Genomic DNA, 19,786 nt, shown 5'->3' on the forward strand with positions numbered 1-19,786 from the left:
TGTATGAATATGTAAACCCCTGTGTGAATATGTAAACCCCTGTATGAATAGAACACTGGTGTAGAGGAGGAATTTGTGATATAACACAAATGTACAATGGGTTACCAGAGGTAAAGTAACATCATATTGAGTAGAATGGGTTACCAGTGGTAAAGTAACATCATATTGAGTAGAATGGGTTACCAGAGGTAAAGTAACATCATATTGAGTAGAATGGGTTACCAGAGGTAAAGTAACATCATATTGAGTAGAATGGGTTACCAGAGGCAAAGTAACATCATATTGAGTAGAATGGGTTACCAGAGGCAAAGTAACATCATATTGAGTAGAATGGGTTACCAGAGGCAAAGTAACATCATATTGAGTAGAATGGGTTACCAGAGGCAAAGTAACATCATATTGAGTAGAATGGGTTACCAGAGGTAAAGTAACATCATATTGAGTAGAATGGGTTACCAGAGGTAAAGTAACACCATATTGAGTAGAATGGGTTACAAGAGATCTGAAGAAGTAACAATATATATATATAATAATATCCAACACCAAGACCTACGTAAGTGGTGTTAAAAGTATTGGAAATGTTCAGCATGGTCCCTTTATGGATCATTAGAGGTACGATAAGGTTAAAGCATTGTACACCACTTGACTTGACCCCCTTAACCAAAAAAATCTTAGTGTTGAACAAGATTTTCTGTGAACAAAACTTAATGCTACAGTTTATTGTATCCCAAACGATGAGCTATTAAACCAGTGAGTGAGCAGGCGAATTGAACCGCTCCCCCAGGAGGAGTGAGGATCTGACACGGCCTCCCAGTGCACTTTATCTCAGGTGTCAGATCCCTTGTGGATAGAACATTCCAATGACAGTGGACTGATTTGATTTATTTTACCTTTATTTAACTAGGAAAGTCAGTTAAAGAACAAATTATTATTTTGGATGACGGTCTAGGAACAGTGGGTTAACTGCCTTGTTCAAGGCCAGAACAACAGATTGTTTACGTTATCAGCGCAGGGATTTGATCTTACAACCTTTCGGTTACTAGTCCAACGCTCTAACCACTAGGCTACCTGCTAGCCCATTTAAAGTAACAGTTTATCTCTCCCCTTCTGAATCGATATTTTATACATTATGGCACATTATGGCACATTACTTATAAATCTTAAAATAATTGACACTTAATAAGTGTGAAGCGGAAATGGAGACTAGTGAAAGTAACAAGGTGAATGGTAATTGGCTTTCAGATTGCATTTTAATAATTCAATATCTTAGTAAAATATTACCAAGTAAAACAGCGGGATTGAGCATTGAGACTGATATTAAATTAGAGGCTGCTCACTCTTCAAGGCCTGGCCCACTGCTCTCGTGTTTAAGTCATCTGTTGTTTGGGTTTGAGATAAGCTTTCTATGGGACAATAGATACACCCGCCAGTACACACTGAACTCAAACAGGCTGTGAGTGGGGACACAGTGGGGAATTTTGGGACCGCGGTATGAATGATTAAATACGACACATTTTTTTACTCAATTCTATAGTTTGGGTAGCACCAGGGATTTAAGTAAGAACGCAATGTCATCTTTAAACAATAATATTTTTTCCATTACGTAGAACTGTGTTCAGAATGAAGTAGATCCAAGTAAATGTTTTAGTACCGAATACTGAGCTGATAAACCAGCACCGACATTTTGAAGGACCTAGCAGATTTGTTAAACAACAGGTTTTTATATTTTGACTAAGTTTATGTCCCAGGGACAGTTTGTACAGAATTGTATGTCAACGCAACAGGTGAAAATGACAATGATTACTTGAGATGTGCTCTGGGATTGTTTACTTTAGACAGCTTGACGGGACACTGTATCATCTGACACGTGTCTGAAGTATAATTCTGTATACGACTGATGGAATGTCCTCTACCAAGTTTTTTGTTGTTCATGTTTATCAGTGATTCTGTACCTCTCCCTTTTGAAAGGCACGTGCCTTAGCAGAGCAGTTAAAAGGTACCCGGATCCAGCTGTTGAGGGAGCTTCCAAATGAAGTAATGGCCTGAACATTTTTTATTTTATCCTACGATTTGTAGTATATACACACCAGCATCCACACACAACCTACCTATTAATTAATGTGTTCGTGGTAGATACTCTGTTTTGAAATATTGTCTTTTTATTTTGGTTTTAGGATGCTGTACGCATTACATTTTTGGATTTTTTTTATTGTCACAGTTTTGGTTGCAAATTCTCTTGAAAATTCTCTTGAAAATCCCAATGTAAACATGATACGCAAAATGTTTGAAATGTTTGAAATATCTTTAAATGTTAATGTCTGAGGTATAGGAAAACAGACACTCAATTAATAGGGCTGACTGACCTCTGACCTCTGTTCTGTTCTGGCTTCCTGGTGAGGCCTGATCGACCACACCAGAAAGACTGGAGACATTGCGTGAGATTGAAATGGGCTATATGTAAATAGTAATAATTAGAATAAGTTTATCATTTATCAATAGTCCCATGTGTGATTCAGACCATGAGAAGGACAGAGAGAGAGAGCTCTGCCCCTGAATGAGGGACACCAGTCCGTAGTCTATTTTACCATTACCTTATAGGATACAATTATTTACTTATGGAGTTATCAAGAGTTGTAATTCTAATTGGCGTATTTTTGATTTAACAGTGTTGTTTTATTGGATGAATGAATCACGTTTTCGGAAAAGACTCAGATGCAGACCGTGTCGAAGTAACAACAGTTTATTACTAGAACAGGGGGCAGGAAAAATTACAGGTCAATGGCAGGCAGAGGTCAGTAATCCAGACCAGAGTCCAAAAGGTACAGAACGGCAGGCAAAGGTCAGTAATCCAGACCAGAGTCCAAAAGGTACAGAACGGCAGGCAGTCTCACGGTCAGGGCAGGCAAAGGTCAGTAATCCAGACCAGAGTCCATAAGGTACAGAACGGTAGGCAGTCTCACGGTCAGGGCAGGCAAAGGTCAGTAATCCAGACCAGAGTCCAAAAGGTACAGAACGGCAGGCAGTCTCACGGTCAGGGCAGGCAAAGGTCAGTAATCCAGACCAGAGTCCATAAGGTACAGAACGGCAGGCAGTCTCACGGTCAGGGCAGGCAAAGGTCAGTAATCCAGACCAGAGTCCATAAGGTACAGAACGGCAGGCAGTCTCACGGTCAGGGCAGGCAAAGGTCAGTAATCCAGACCAGAGTCCATAAGGTACAGAACGGCAGGCAGTCTCACGGTCAGGGCAGGCAGAGGTCAGTAATCCAGACCAGAGTCCATAAGGTACAGAACGGCAGGCAGTCTCACGGTCAGGGCAGGCAAAGGTCAGTAATCCAGACCAGAGTCCATAAGGTACAGAACGGCAGGCAGTCTCACGGTCAGGGCAGGTAGAGGTCAGTAATCCAGACCAGAGTCCATAAGGTACAGAACGGCAGGCAGTCTCACGGTCAGGGCAGGTAGAGGTCAGTAATCCATACCAGAGTCCAAAAGGTACAGAACGGCAGGCAGAGGTCAGTAATCCAGACCAGAGTCCAAAAGGTACAGAACGGCAGGCAGTCTCACGGTCAGGGCAGGCAGAGGTCAGTAATCCAGACCAGAGTCCATAAGGTACAGAACGGCAGGCAGAGGTCAGTAATCCAGACCAGAGTCCATAAGGTACAGAACGGCAGGCAGTCTCAGTAATCCAGACCAGAGTCCATAAGGTACAGAACGGCAGGCAGTCTCAGTAATCCAGACCAGAGTCCATAAGGTACAGAACGGCAGGCTCTGGGTCCAGGCAGTCAGAATTGTCAAATCCGGGGAAACTAGGGAACAGAACCTGAGAAAGCAGTTGAGATGGGAAAACACTCTGATGAGACCTGACAACAGGTCTCATCAGACGAACAAGACGAACTGGCAACAGACAAACAGAGAACACAGAGAACACAGGTATAAATACACTGGGGATAATAGGGAAGATGGGCGACACCTGGAGGGAGGTGGAGACGAGCACAAAGACAGGTGAAACAGATGTGACATGTGAGTCATGTGTCCAAAGGTGGAATTACCAATTACCAGAATTACCGGTCCCTGGGGCCCTTTGGTAAATATGCAAATAGATTTTCTTCACATGCCTGCCAGTAAAATCAATAAATATATGTTGCTCATGATTGACAGTTACTCCAAATAGGTGGAAGTTTCCGCCACCTCGAGTGATAGATGTGTCTTGCTGTTGTTGTTTTCTTTGTTTTTGTCCTGCTTCAATAACACATCTCAGCAGCTTGGGTCTGCTGGATGCTGGGGATGGCTCCCTAAGGATTGGCCCTCTGACTCCTTAACCTGTATCTCTGCAGCTTGGGTCTGCTGGATGCTGGGGATGTCTCCCTAAGGATTGGCCCTCTGACTCCTTAACCTGTATCTCTGCAGCTTGGGTCTGCTGGATGCTGGGGATGTCTCCCTAAGGATTGGCCCTCTGACTCCTTAACCTGTATCTCTGCAGTGAGATCGCCAACATGATACGGGAGTATAAAGACAGTTTGGGGGAGGAAATGGTTTCGACTGTGTGTGTTGTTATTCTCTTTGACATTTAATTTAGAAATCTGTATTAAGAATATTAGTAGTAGTAATCATTTGTCATACAGTAAATTATTTGTCTGGATTTCCTGAATCAGAAATGCCCTAATCTAAACTGTTGTTTAGTAAATGTACATTCTGCCAGTATCAGTGTGTGCTAAATTGAGAGTCTATAAATTAAAATGATAGTGCTTCATGTTGGTTCTAAGGACTGTCATTCTACATTTCGGTTGGATAATTTATCAATGGTTATAATTATGATTTGGAAAGGTGAGGCTTCTAGAGACAGAGCTATGCCCCTACAATGTGAGAAGAGATTTTAGATTGTAGCTTGGGCCAACCTTGCCTCAATCTCATTCTGATCAAGGTTGGTGTGAAACTGTTACAACGTGTTCTCTCTCTTCCCTGTGAAAGTCAATATGCCCTAGACCAGATTCGGGAGATCTCGAGAAACGTAGAGAAAATAGGCAATGCTAAAAGAACTGCTTAAATGTATTTAACTAGGCAAGTCAGTTAAGAACAAATTCTTATTTGCAATGACGGCCTAGGAAAAGTGCTTGTTCAGGGGCAGAACAACAGATTTGTACCTTGTCAGCTCGGGGGTTTGAACTTGCAACCTTCCGGTTACTAGTCCAACACTCTAACCACTAGGCTACCCTGCCGCGCTGCAATCTTGGCTTTGCCTGGTACATAAGTTCTGTTATACTCACAGACATGATTCAAATCGTTTTTAGAATCTTCAGAGTGTTTTCTATCCAAATCTACTAATAATATGCATATCTTATATTCCGGGGATGAGTAGCAGCAAGTTACATTTGGGCACGTTATTTATCCAAAAGTGAAAATGCTGAATTAATTATGAATGAGTAAGCTAAATCGTGCAAATATAACTTGTATACAAGGGAACTAACGGGACTGCCTCGGTAGAGCTCCTGACAGACGTTCACTATGGTGCATCAAGTTTGTTGGAACCTCCACGACAAACCCACAGAGGGTTCTACCTGAAACCGAAAAAGGGTGCTCCTATGGGGACAACCAGAGAACCCCTTTGGAACCATTTTTTTCATAAGAGTGTAGCCGAGCTTAGCGGTTGTCCTCCTAAATGTAGTGAAAGACCAAGAAAATAGCTGACTGTTCTCTCTCCTTCTTTTCAAGTGTTCTCTCACTTGTTGAGGTTGCTGACAGAGTTTTGCAATGTTTTCTCCTCTGGAGTCCTGTTGGCTAACTGGTTAGGTGGTTAGCTGGTTAGCTGGTTAGGTGGCTAGTGGTAGAGGTTTATCTCCTATTGGGCTTTTTGTGAAGTTTTGAATGTTAATCTCTATAAAAAGATTTCAGGAGCTATGCTGCTGATCATGCTCTCTCTCTCTCCCCTCTCTCTCTCTCTCTCTCTCTCTCTATCTCGCTGTCTTTCTCTCTCTGTCTGTCTCTCTCTCTATCTTGCTGTCTTTCTCTTTGTCTCTCTCCCTCTCTCTCTCTCTCTCTCTCTCTCTGTCTCTCCCTCTCCCTCTCCCTCTCCCTCTCCCTCTCTCTCTCTCTCTCTCCCTCTCTCTCTGTCTCCCTCTCTCTCTCTCTGTCTCTCTCTCTCTATCTCGCTGTCTTTCTCTCTCTGTCTGTCTCTCTCCCTCTCTCTCTCTCTCTCCCTCTCTCTCTCTCTCTCTCTGTCTCTCTTTCTCTCTCTCTGTCTCTCAATTCAATTCAATTTACTTTATTGACATGGCAAGTTAAATGACTTACATTGTCAAAGTATACATATAACAAAAATGGTGGGACCAACAGCAATAATAATAGTAGTAGTGGATAATAGATTAAGGCAATAGTAGTAGAGCAGTCACAACCTGCCTGAGAAGCAACATGACATGATATGATATGAAATATTATTGACATTACATTGCCCTTTTCAATGGCAGTCCCTCATGTTGTGGCAGGGGGACACATATTGGCTGCCAAAACACATTTTGGCTTTTCACCCAATAAATAGGAGTTTTTTCTTCATTATATAGTTTCAAATTCTTTGTATTGAATTATAATTTTGGGAAATAAATATTATCTTAGGTCTGAGTATTTGTCACAGTGTAATAGGAAATGCAGCTCTGTCTCTACCTCTCCCCTGGAGCAGAGTGAGCACAGCCTGTCCTCTCTAGGCAGCCAGGTTTGTCTGTGACGACCGGTCTCTATAGCCAGACTGTCCTCTCTGGGCAGCCAGGTTTGTCTGTGACGACCAGTCTCTATAGCCAGACTGTCCTCTCTGGGCAGCCAGGTTTGTCTGTGATGACCGGTCTCTATAGCCAGACTGTCCTCTCTGGCAGCCAGACTGTCCTCTCTGGGCAGCCAGGTTTGTCTGTGACGACCGGTCTCTATAGCCAGACTGTCCTCTCTGGGCAGCCAGGTTTGTCTGTGATGACTGGTCTCTATAGCCAGACTGTCCTCTCTGGCAGCCAGCCTGTCCTCTCTGGGCAGCCAGGTTTGTCTGTGATGACCGGTCTCTATAGCCAGACTGTCCTCTCTGGCAGCCAGACTGTCCTCTCTGGGCAGCCAGGTTTGTCTGTGACGACCGGTCTCTATAGCCAGACTGTCCTCTCTGGGCAGCCAGGTTTGTCTGTGACGACCGGTCTCTATAGCCAGACTGTCCTCTCTTGGGCAGCCAGGTTTGTCTGTGACGACCGGTCTCTATAGCCAGACTGTCCTCTCTGAGCAGCCAGGTTGGTCTGTGACGACCGGTCTCTATAGCCAGACTGTCCTCCCTGGGCAGCCAGGTTTGTCTGTGACGACCGGTCTCTATAGCCAGACTGTGCTCACTGAGTCTGTACCTAGTCAGTGTTTTCCTCCGTTTCCTATTAGTCACAGTGGTCAGATAGTCTGCCACCATGTACTGTCTGTTTAGAGCCAGATAGCATTGAAGTTACTTAGATTCTTTGTGGTGTCTTTCCCATAGGTGGTATATTTAACATTTTTGTTTTGTGATGATTTGGTTGGGCCAGATGTTCTGAGTGCTGTCCTGAGGCTCTATGGGGTTGGTTTGGGTTGGTGAACTGAGCCTCAGAACCAGCTGGCTGAGTGCTGTCCCGAGGCTCTATGGGGTTGGTTTGGGTTGGTGAACTGAGCCTCAGAACCAGCTGGCTGAGTGCTGTCCCGAGGCTCTATGGGGTTGGTTTGGGTTGGTGAACTGAGCCTCAGAACCAGCTGGCTGAGTGCTGTCCTGAGGCTCTATGGGGTTGGTTTGGGTTGGTGAACTGAGCCTCAGAACCAGCTGGCTGAGTGCTGTCCTGAGGCTCTATGGGGTTGGTTTGGGTTAGTGAACTGAGCCTCAGAACCAGCTGTCTGAGTGCTGTCCTGAGGCTCTATGGGGTTGGTTTGGGTTGGTGAGCTGAGCCTCAGAACCAGCTGTCTGAGTGCTGTCCTGAGGCTCTATGGGGTTGGTTTGGGTTAGTGAACTGAGCCTCAGAACCAGCTGTCTGAGTGCTGTCCTGAGGCTCTATGGGGTTGGTTTGGGTTGGTGAACTGAGCCTCAGAACCAGCTGTCTGAGTGCTGTCCTGAGGCTCTATGGGGCTGGTTTGGGTTGGTGAACTGAGCCTCAGAACCAGCTGGCTGAGGGGACTCTTCTCTTGTTTCATCTCTTGACATTGTAGAGCTGTGTGATGGAATGTTTCGGGGTCACTTGTTTTTAGATGGTTGTAAAATGTGATGACCCTTTTTTCTATTTGAATGAGGAGGGTACCGGCCCAATTCTCTACATGGGTTATTTGGAGTTTTTCTATGCAATTGCAATAATGTCTTGCACAACTCTGCATGCAGTATTTTGATTGGATGTTTGTCCCATTTGGTAAATTCATTATTAGAGACTGGACCCCATACTTCACTGCCATATAGAGCAATTGGTTCTATAACTGATTGGAACATTTTGAGCCAGATTCTAATTGGAATTTCTATTTTAATGTTCCTTTTAATGGAATAGAATGCTCTTCTTGCTTTGTCTCTCAGCTCATTCACAGCCATGTGAAAGCTACCTGTGTTGCTGATATTTAGTCCTAGATGTGTGTAGTTTTGGGTGTGTTCTAATAGAACTGTCCAAATAGAATTTAGATTTCTCATCCTGATTTCCTGATCTTTTTTTGAATATCATTATAATATATTTATTTAGTTTAACGGTCAGAGCCCAGGTCTGACAGAACCTGTGGTTAACGGTCAGAGCCCAGTTCTGGTTAACGGTCAGAGCCCAGTTCTGGTTAACGGTCAGAGCCCAGGTCTGACAGAACCTGTGATTAACGGTCAAAGCCCAGGTCTGACAGAACCTGTGATTAACGGTCAAAGCCCAGGTCTGACAGAACCTGTGATTAACGGTCAGAGCCCAGGTCTGACAGAACCTGTGGTTAACGGTCAGAGCCCAGGTCTGACAGAACCTGTGGTTAACGGTCAGAGCCCAGACAGAACCTGTGATTAACGGTCAGAGCCCAGGTCTGACAGAACCTGTGGTTAACGGTCAGAGCCCAGGTCTGACAGAACCTGTGGTTAACGGTCAGAGCCCAGGTCTGACAGAACCTGTGGTTAATGGCCAGAGCCCAGGTCTGACAGAACCTGTGATTAACGGTCAGAGCCCAGGTCTGATTAACAGTCAGAGCCCAGGTCTGACAGAACCTGTGGTCAACGGTTAGAGCCCAGGTCTGACAGAACCTGTGGTTAACGGTCAGAGCCCAGGTCTGACAGAACCTGTGATTAACGGTCAGAGCCCAGGTCTGACAGAACCTGTGGTTAACGGTCAGAGCCCAGGTCTGACAGAACCTGTGATTAACGGTCAGAGCCCAGGTCTGACAGAACCTGTGGTTAATGGTCAGAGCCCAGGTCTGACAGAACCTGTGGTTAACGGTCAGAGCCCAGGTCTGACAGAACCTGTGATTAACGGTTAGAGCCCAGGTCTGACAGAACCTGTGGTTAACGGTCAGAGCCCAGGTCTGACAGAACCTGTGATTAACGGTTAGAGCCCAGGTCTGACAGAACCTGTGATTAACGGTCAGAGCCCAGGTCTGACAGAACCTGTGATTAACGGTCAGAGCCCAGGTCTGACAGAACCTGTGGTTAACGGTCAGAGCCCAGGTCTGACAGAACCTGTGGTTAATGGTCAGAGCCCAGGTCTGACAGAACCTGTGGTTAACGGTCAGAGCCCAGGTCTGACAGAACCTGTGATTAACGGTTAGAGCCCAGGTCTGACAGAACCTGTGGTTAACGGTCAGAGCCCAGGTCTGACAGAACCTGTGGTTAACGGTCAGAGTCCAGGTCTGACAGAACCTGGGGTTAACGGTCAGAGCCCAGGTCTGACAGAACCTGTGGTTAACGGTCAAAGCCCAGGTCTGACAGAACCTGTGGTTAACGGTCAAAGCCCAGGTCTGGCAGAACCTGTGATTAACGGTCAGAGCCCAGACAGAACCTGTGATTAACGGTCAGAGCCCAGGTCTGACAGAACCTGTGATTAACGGTCAGAGCCCAGGTCTGGCAGAACCTGTGGTCAACGGTCAGAGCCCAGGTCTGACAGAACCTGTGGTTAACGGTCAGAGCCCAGGTCTGACAGAACCTGTGCAGATGATCTAGATTCTGTTGTAACCCCTCCTTACTGGGAGACAGCAGCACCAGGTCATCTGCGTACAGCAGACACTTGATTTCAGTGTTGTGTAGGGTGAGACCAGGTGCTGCCGATTCTTCTAATGTTTTTACCAATTCATTAATGTAGATGTTAAATAGTGTTGGACATGTTGGACAGCCCTGTTTCACTCCACGTCCCTGAGAGAAGAAGTCTGTTTGCTTTCTGCCAATTTTAACCAGACATTTGTTTTTAGTGTACATTGATTTAATAAAATCATATGTTTTCCCTCCAATTCCTTTTTCTGTTAGTTTATAAAAAGACCTTTGTGCCAAATTGAATCAAATGATTTCTTGTAGTCTACAAAAAATTAGTAGATTTAGTTTTTGTTTTGGTTGACTTGTTTGTCAATTACAGTGTGGAGGCGTAAATGTGGTCTGTAATGTTTTTGAAATCCAGTCCGGCTTCTGCTTAGAACGTTGTGTTCATCTCAATCTCTGTCTCTTTGTGTCTTTGTCTCTCTGTGTCTCTATCTCTCTGTGTCTCTGTCTCTCTGTGTCTTTGTCTCTCTGTGTCTTTGTCTCTCTGTGTCTCTGTCTTTCTGTGTCTCTATCTCTCTGTGTCTCTGTCTCTATGTGTCTTTGTCTCTCTGTGTCTCTGTCTTTCTGTGTCTCTGTCTTTCTGTGTCTCTGTCTTTCTGTGTCTTTGTCTCTCTGTGTCTTTGTCTCTCTGTGTCTCTGTCTCTCTGTGTCTCTGTCTTTCTGTGTCTCTGTCTTTCTGTGTCTTTGTCTCTCTGTCTCTCTCTCTCTCTCTGTGTCTCTGTCTCTCTGTGTCTCTATCTCTCTGTCTCTCTGTGTCTTTGTCTCTTGTGTCTTTGTCTCTCTGTGTCTCTGTCTCTGTCTCTCTGTGTTTCTGTCTCTCTGTCGCTGTCTGTCTGTCTCTCTCTCTCTCTCTCTCTCTCTGTCTCTCGCTGTCTGTCTCTGTCTCGCTCTCTCTCTGTATGTCTCTCTCTGTCCCACCCCCCACCCCCCCCAAGCAGTCACCAGGGTAAAGCCATTTGCGTCACTACGGTAACAAGTGATTAGTGATGTGTATGCATGGGTTCTATTTAGGTGTCTCTCGCCCACGGCTGCCCCTGTTCTAGGTTTGATCCAAAACATGTCCAAACTATGGAAATGTGTCCTTAGATCATGGTGTAAGCCATAATGAGTGATAGGCTACATGCTGTTATTCTGCAGACCTGTGGGTGGGAGGTCTGTGAGTAATAAATCATCGACAGATCCAGTCACGTGTAAAAAAGGTTCTGACCCAAAAAAACATTCTAATTCCATGAGTCTGGTCTGGCATTCTTTCAGGGTAAATTATTGGATGTGTTGTCATGGTATCCACTGGCTGTCAATCCTCTGAGCATCATTGATAGCTGATAGGCTGGTTGAGCAGTTCCCTGACGGCTGATAGGCTGGTTGAGCAGTTCCCTGACGGCTGATAGGCTGGTTGAGCAGTTCCCTGACGGCTGATAGGCTGGTTGAGCAGTTCCCTAGCTACACAGCAATTTTTATACAGGAATACAGGAACGGAGAGGAGAGGAGAGGAGAGGAGAAGACAGGACAGAAGAGGACAGGACAGGAGAGGAGAGGAGAGGACAGGAGAGGAGAGGAGAGGACAGGAGAGGAGAGGACAGGACAGGAGAGGAGAGGACAGGAGAGGAGAGGACAGGAGAGGAGAGGACAGGAGAGGAGAGGAGAGGACAGGAGAGGACAGGAGAGGACAGGACAGGACAGGACAGGACAGGAGAGGACAGGACAGGACAGGAGAGGAGAGGAGAGCAAACCACTTGTTAGCAGTCTACTGCCAGAGCTCCATCTGGTGGACTGAGCCATAGTTGATTTCCTGCAGGGAAAGCGGGTCTGCCAACACAGACGTTAATTCAACGTCTATTCCTCATCGGTTCAACGTAGTTTAATTGAAATGACGTGGGAACAACGTCGATTCAACCAGTGTGTTGTGACACACAGAGATGCTCCTTATTTCTCTAGTACCTTATAACGCTTTGCACTGGAACCTTCTGTATTAATTACAGGAATCACACTGGAACCTTCTGTATTAATGACAGGAATCACATTGGAAACGTCTGTATTAATTACAGGAATCACACTGGAACCTTCTGTATTAATTACAGGAATCACACTGGAACCTTCTGTATTAATTACAGGAATCACACTGGAACCTTCTGTATTAATTACAGGAATCACACTGGAACCCTCTGTATTAATTACAGGAATCACATTGGAAACGTCTGTATTAATGACAGGATTCACACTGGAACCTTCTGTATTAATGACAGGAATCACACTGGAACCTTCTGTATTAATGACAGGAATCACACTGGAACCTTCTGTATTAATGACAGGAATCACACTGGAACCTTCTGTATTAATGACAGGAATCACACTGGAACCTTCTGTATTAATGACAGGAATCACACTGGAACCTTCTGTATTAATGACAGGAATCACACTGGAACCTTCTGTATTAATTACAGGAATCACACTGGAACCCTCTGTGTTAATTACAGGAATTAAATTAAGTATATTTTATGTCTTCCTTGGTTTATTTCATTTTTCATGATGTATTTATTTATTTTTGTAGTGAAATGCTGAATACAACAGGTGTAGTAGACCTCACAGTGAAATGCTGAATACAACAGGTGGAGTAGACCTTACAGTGAAATGCCGAATACAACAGGTGTAGTAGACCTCACAGTGAAACGCTGAATACAACAGGTGTAGTAGACCTCACAGTGAAATGCTGAATACAACAGGTGTAGTAGACCTTACTGTGAAATGCTGAATACAACAGGTGGAGTAGACCTTACAGTGAAATGCTGAATACAACAGGTGTAGACCTTACAGTGAAATGCTGAATACAACAGGTGTAGTAGACCTCACCGTGGAATGCTGAATACAACAGGTGTAGTAGACCTTACAGTGAAATGCTGAAAACAACAGGTGTAGTAGACCTTACAGTGAAATGCCGAATACAACAGGTGTAGTAGACCTTACAGTGAAATGCTGAATACAACAGGTGTAGTAGACCTCACAGTGTAATGCTGAATACAACAGGTGTAGTAGACCTTACAGTGAAATGCTGAATACAACAGGTGGAGTAGACCTTACAGTGAAATGCTGAATACAACAGGTGTAGTAGACCTCACAGTGGAATGCTGAATACAACAGGTGTAGTAGACCTTACAGTGAAATGCTGAAAACAACAGGTGTAGTAGACCTTACAGTGAAATGCTGAAAACAACAGGTGTAGTAGACCTTACAGTGAAATGCCGAATACAACAGGTGTAGTAGACCTTACAGTGAAATGCTGAATACAACAGGTGTAGTAGACCTCACAGTGTAATGCTGAATACAACAGGTGTAGTAGACCTTACAGTGAAATGCTGAATACAACAGGTGGAGTAGACCTTACAGTGAAATGCTGAATACAACAGGTGTAGTAGACCTCACAGTGGAATGCTGAATACAACAGGTGTAGTAGACCTTACAGTGAAATGCTGAAAACAACAGGTGTAGTAGACCTTACAGTGAAATGCTGAAAACAACAGGTGTAGTAGACCTTACAGTGAAATGCTGAATACAACAGGTGTAGTAGACCTTACAGTGAAATGCTGAATACAACAGGTGTAGTAGACCTTACAGTGAAATGCTGAATACAACAGGTGTAGTAGACCTCACAGTGAAATGCTGAATACAACAGGTGTAGTAGACCTTACAGTGAAATACTGAATGCAACAGGTGTAGTAGACCTTACAGTGAAATGCTGAATACAACAGGTGGAGTAGACCTTACAGTGAAATGCTGAATACAACAGGTGTAGACCTTACAGTGAAATGCTGAATACAACAGGTGTAGTAGACCTCACAGTGGAATGCTGAATACAACAGGTGTAGTAGACCTTACAGTGAAATGCTGAAAACAACTGTTGTAGTAGACCTTACAGTGAAATGCCGAATACAACAGGTGTAGTAGACCTTACAGTGAAATGCTGAATACAACAGGTAAAGACCTTACAGTGAAATGCTGAATACAATAGGTGTAGTAGACCTTACAGTGAAATGCTGAATACAACAGGTGTAGTAGACCTCACAGTGAAATGCTGAATACAACAGGTGTAGTAGACCTTACAGTGAAATGCTGAATGCAACAGGTGTAGTAGACCTTACAGTGAAATGCCGAATATAACAGGTGTAGTAGACCTTACAGTGAAATGCTGAATACAACAGGTGTAGTAGACCTTACAGTGAAATGCTGAATGCAACAGGTGTAGTAGACCTTACAGTGAAATGCCGAATACAACAGGTGTAGTAGACCTCACAGTGAAATGCTGAATACAACAGGTGGAGTAGACCTTACAGTGAAATGCTGAATACAACAGGTGGAGTAGACCTTACAGTGAAATGCTGAATACAACAGGTGTAGACCTTACAGTGAAATGCTGAATACAACAGGTGTAGTAGACCTCACAGTGGAATGCTGAATACAACAGGTGTAGTAGACCTTACAGTGAAATGCTGAAAACAACAGGTGTAGTAGACCTTACAGTGAAATGCCGAATACAACAGGTGTAGTAGACCTTACAGTGAAATGCTGAATACAACAGGTAAAGACCTTACAGTGAAATGCTGAATACAATAGGTTTAGTAGACCTTACAGTGAAATGCTGAATACAACAGGTGTAGTAGACCTCACAGTGAAATGCTGAATACAACAGGTGTAGTAGACTTTATAGTGAAATGCTGAATGCAACAGGTGTAGTAGACCTTACAGTGAAATGCCGAATACAACAGGTGTAGTAGACCTCACAGTGAAATGCTGAATACAACAGGTGTAGTAGACCTTACAATGAAATGCTGAATGCAACAGGTGTAGTAGACCTCAGAGTGAAATGCTTACTTAAGGGGATTTGAACTTGCAACCTTCCGGTTACTAGTCCAACGCTGGCTATTTAGCAGTCTGGCTATTTAGCAGTCTGGCTATTTAGCAGTCCGGATATTTAGCATTCCGGATATTTAGCAGTCCGGATATTTAGCAGTCCGGATATTTAGCAGTCTTACAGCTTGGTGGTAGAAACTGTCTCTGAGCCTGTTGGTCCGAGAGCCGATGCTCCGGTACTGTTTGTCTGGATATTTAGCAGTCTGGATATTTAGCAGTCTTACAGCTTGGTGGTAGAAACTGTCTCTGAGCCTGTTGGTCCGAGAGCCGACGCTCCGGTACCGTTTGCCGGACGGTAGCAGAGTGAACAGTCTACAACTCGGGTGGCCAGAGTCTTTGGCAGTTTTTTGGGCCTTCCTCTGACACCACCTGATATAGAGGTCCTTGATGACAGGGAGCTCGGACCCGGTGATGTACTGGGCTGTCCACACCACCCTCTGTAGTGCTGTGCGGGCAAGGGCGGTGAATTTGCCATACCAGTTGGTGATACAGCCAGTAAAAATGCTCTTGATGGTGCAACCAAATAACTTTTTGAGGATCCGAGAGCCCATGCAAATTCTATTCAGTCTACTGTGTCACACCCTGATCTGTTTCACCTGTCCTCGTGATTGTCTTCACCCACTCCAGGTGTCGCTTATTTCCCCCAGTGTATTTATCCCTGTGTTTCCTGTCTCTCTGTGTATTTATCCCTGTGTTTCCTGTCTCTCTGTGCCAGTGTATTTATCCCTGTGTTTCCTGTCTCTCTGTGTATTTATCCCTGTGTTTCCTGTCTCTCTGTACCAGTGTATTTTCCCCTGTGTTTCCTGTCTCTCTGTGTATTTATCCCTGTGTTTCCTGTCTCTCTGTACCAGTGTATTTTTCCCTGTGTTTCCTGTCTCTCTGTACCAGTGTATTTATCCCTGTTTCCTGTCTCTCTGTGTATTTATCCCTGTGTTTCCTGTCTCTCTGTACCAGTGTATTTATCCCTGTGTTTCCTGTCTCTCTGTGTATTTATCCCTGTGTTTCCTGTCTCTCTATACCAGTGTATTTATCCCTGTGTTTCCTGTCTCTCTGTACCAGTGTATATATCCCTGTGTTTCCTGTCTCTCTGTACCAGTGTATTTATCCCTGTGTTTACTATCTCTCTGTTCCAGTGTATTAATCCCTGTGTTTCCTGTCTCTCTGTACCAATGTATGTATCCCTGTGTTTCCTGTCTCTCTGTACCAGTGTATTTATCCCTGTGTTTCCTGTCTCTCTGTACCAGTGTATATATCCCTGTGTTTCCTGTCTCTCTGTACCAGTGTATTTATCCCTGTGTTTCCTATCCCTCTGTTCCAGTGTATTAATCCCGGTGTTTCCTGTCTCTCTGTACCAGTGTATTTATCCCTGCGTTTCCTGTCTCCCTGTACCAGTGTATTTATCCCTGTGTTTCCTGTCTCTCTGTACCAGTGTATTTATCCCTGTGTTTCCCGTCACTCTGTACCAGTGTATATATCCCTGTGTTTCCTGTCTCCCTGTACCAGTGTATTTATCCCTGTGTTTCCTGTCTCCCTGTACCAGTGTATTTATCCCTGTGTTTCCTGTCTCTCTGTACCAGTGTATTTATCCCTGTGTTTCCTGTCTCTTTGTCCCAGTGTATTTATCCCTGTGTTTCCTGTCTCTCTGTACCAGTGTATTTATCCCTGTGTTTCCTGTCTCTCTGTGTATTTATCACTGTGTTTCCTGTCTCTCTGTGCCAGTGTATTTATCCCTGTGTTTCCTGTCTCTCTGTGTATTTATCCCTGTGTTTCCTGTCTCTCTGTGTATTTATCCCTGTGTTTCCTGTCTCTCTGTGTATTTATCCCTGTGTTTCCTGTCTCTCTGTACCAGTGTATTTATCCCTGTGTTTCCTGTCTCTCTGTGTATTTATCACTGTGTTTCCTGTCTCTCTGTGCCAGTGTATTTATCCCTGTGTTTCCTGTCTCTCTGTGTATTTATCCCTGTGTTTCCTGTCTCTCTGTGTATTTATCCCTGTGTTTCCTGTCTCTCTGTGTATTTATCCCTGTGTTTCCTGTCTCTCTGTACCAGTGTATTTATCCCTGTGTTTCCTGTCTCTCTGTACCAGTATATTTTTCCCTCTGTTTCCTGTCTCTCTGTGCCAGTGTATTTATCCCTGTGTTTCCTGTCTCTCTGTGCCAGTGTATTTATCCCTGTGTTTCCTGTCTCTCTGTGCCAGTGTATATATCCCTGTGTTTCCTGTCTCTCTGTTCCAGTGTATTTATCCCTGTGTTTCCTGTCTATCTGTTTATTTATCCCTGTGTTTCCTGTCTCTCTGTGTATTTATCCCTGTGTTTCCTGTCTCTCTGTATCCGTGTATTTATCCCTGTGTTTCCTGTCTCTCTGTGTATTTATCCCTGTGTTTCCTGTCTCTCTGTGTATTTATCCCTGTGTTTCCTGTCTCTCTGTACCAGTATATTTTTCCCTCTGTTTCCTGTCTCTCTGTGCCAGTGTATTTATCCCTGTGTTTCCTGTCTCTCTGTGCCAGTGTATTTATCCCTGTGTTTCCTGTCTCTCTCTGCCAGTGTATATATCCCTGTGTTTCCTGTCTCTCTGTTCCAGTGTATTTATCCCTGTGTTTCCTGTCTCTCTGTACCAGTGTATTTATCCCTGTGTTTCCTGTCTCTCTGTACCAGTGTATTTATCCCTGTGTTTCCTGTCTCTCTGTCCCAGTGTATTTATCCCTGTGTTTCCTGTCTCTCTGTCCAGTGTATTTATCCCTGTGTTTCCTGTCTCTCTGCTGCCAATTCATCTTGTATGTCAAGTCAACCAGCAGGTTTTTCCTGTGCTGTTTTGTTCTATTTTTCTAGTCCTCCGGGTTTTGACTTTTGCCTGTTTTCTGGACTCCATTCCAACCTGCCTGACCATTCTGCCTGCCCTGACCTCGAGCCTGCCCTGACCTCGAGCCTGCACTGACATCGAGCCTGCCCTGACCTCGAGCCTGCACTGACCTCGAGCCTGCACTGACCTCGAGCCTGCACTGATCTCAAGCCTGCACTGACCTCGAGCCTGCCCTGACCTCGAGCCTGCCTGCCCTGACCTCGAGCCTGCCTGCCCTGACCTCGAGCCTGCCCTGACCTCGAGCCTGCCTGCCCTGACCTCGAGCCTGCACTGACCTCGAGCCTGCCTTGACCTCGAGCCTGCACTGACCTCGAGCCTGCCCTGACCTTGAGCCTGCCTGCCCTGACCTTGAGCCTGCCTGCCCTGACTTCGAGCCTGCACTGACCTCGAGCCTGCCTTGACCCCGAGCCTGCCCTGACCTCGAGCCTGCCCTGACCTCGAGCCTGCCTGCCCTGACCTCGAGTTAGACAACAGGGTCTGTAGCTCACCATGAGGTATTCAATATCAGATGAACAAAAAGCCTGAGAATTGCTTCACACCTGAAGCAGCACACCAATTGTTGTTTATGGGAAAAAAACACGCTCCACCTCCTTTCGACTTCTTCGATGCCGCTGTACGATCATGTCCATCTGAACCCTGATTTTATGGCATAACAACCATTGCTGGACCTGACGAGCAATGGACAGTACCAGAAAATATGTTCTATTGATTCTGTTTCCTGGTGGCAGAGTCTGCACTGCCCTGACTGTTCTATTGATTCTGTTTCCTGGTGGCAGAGTCTGCACTGGCCTGACTGTTCTATTGATTCTGTTTCCTGGTGGCAGAGTCTGCTCGAGGCTGACTGTTCAATGCCCCTTATATTGAGCGTTATTTTTTGCAGCAAGTATTTTATATAATAGTTTGTATTGAAACAGATTAATGTGTCAGTTGTTGTTTAATATGTCAGTTCGTAGACTCGATGCCAAAGTATCGGGACATCAAAAACTTGGGACATCAAAAACAGACTCTCATTTTATTTGGTATTGCTGTCACAGGAGGTTCCGTGGCACCTTAATTGGGAAGGACAGGTTTATGCCATTTATGATTTTTAATGGGTGGACGACAGACAAATTCTGACATTTCTTATTTTAAGTAATTGTCACATCAGACAGCGACTGTCTGTGAGTTTGAAGTTGGTGCAGATTGAGATCAGACGTTCGTCCTCTCGCCCCTCAGATATCTTCTCTATTATCTAGTGATATCTAGGGATCGTGATGCACAAGCTCGGCCTATTTGAAACATCGCCATCTACTGGCTCCCGAGTGGTGCAGCGGTCTAAGGCACTGCAAGAGGCGCCACTACAGTCCCTGGTTTGAATCCAGGCTGTATCACATCCGGACGGTATTGGCAGTCCCATAGGGCGGTGCACAATTGGCCCGGCCTCGTCCGGGTTTGGCCGAGGTAGGCCGTCATTGTAAATAAGAATTTGTTCTTAACTGACTTGCCTGGTTAAATAAAGATAAAGAAATAATAAAATACCTGCCAGATTCAGAAGCTCGAAAACCTCATTAGAAAAAAGCTTGAAAACCCTTTCTGATTTAGAAGAAAACAACTAAAGATAATTCATGGTTTTACAGTCAAAGAGAATAGTATAGTTTAATTTATTTGTATTTTTATTTCAGTTTACTAAATTGTTTTTGCAATTTTAGTTTTTATTTTATTTTCAGTTTCTGTTGACTATAATAACATTGGCACGTGTGTGTGTGTGTGTGTGTTCCTGCATGTGTTCCTGCATGTGTTCCTGCATGTGCATGTGTGTGTTCCTGC

The sequence above is a fragment of the Oncorhynchus masou genome, chromosome 32, assembly GCF_036934945.1.
Source record: "Oncorhynchus masou masou isolate Uvic2021 chromosome 32, UVic_Omas_1.1, whole genome shotgun sequence".
Taxonomy (NCBI): domain Eukaryota; kingdom Metazoa; phylum Chordata; class Actinopteri; order Salmoniformes; family Salmonidae; genus Oncorhynchus; species Oncorhynchus masou.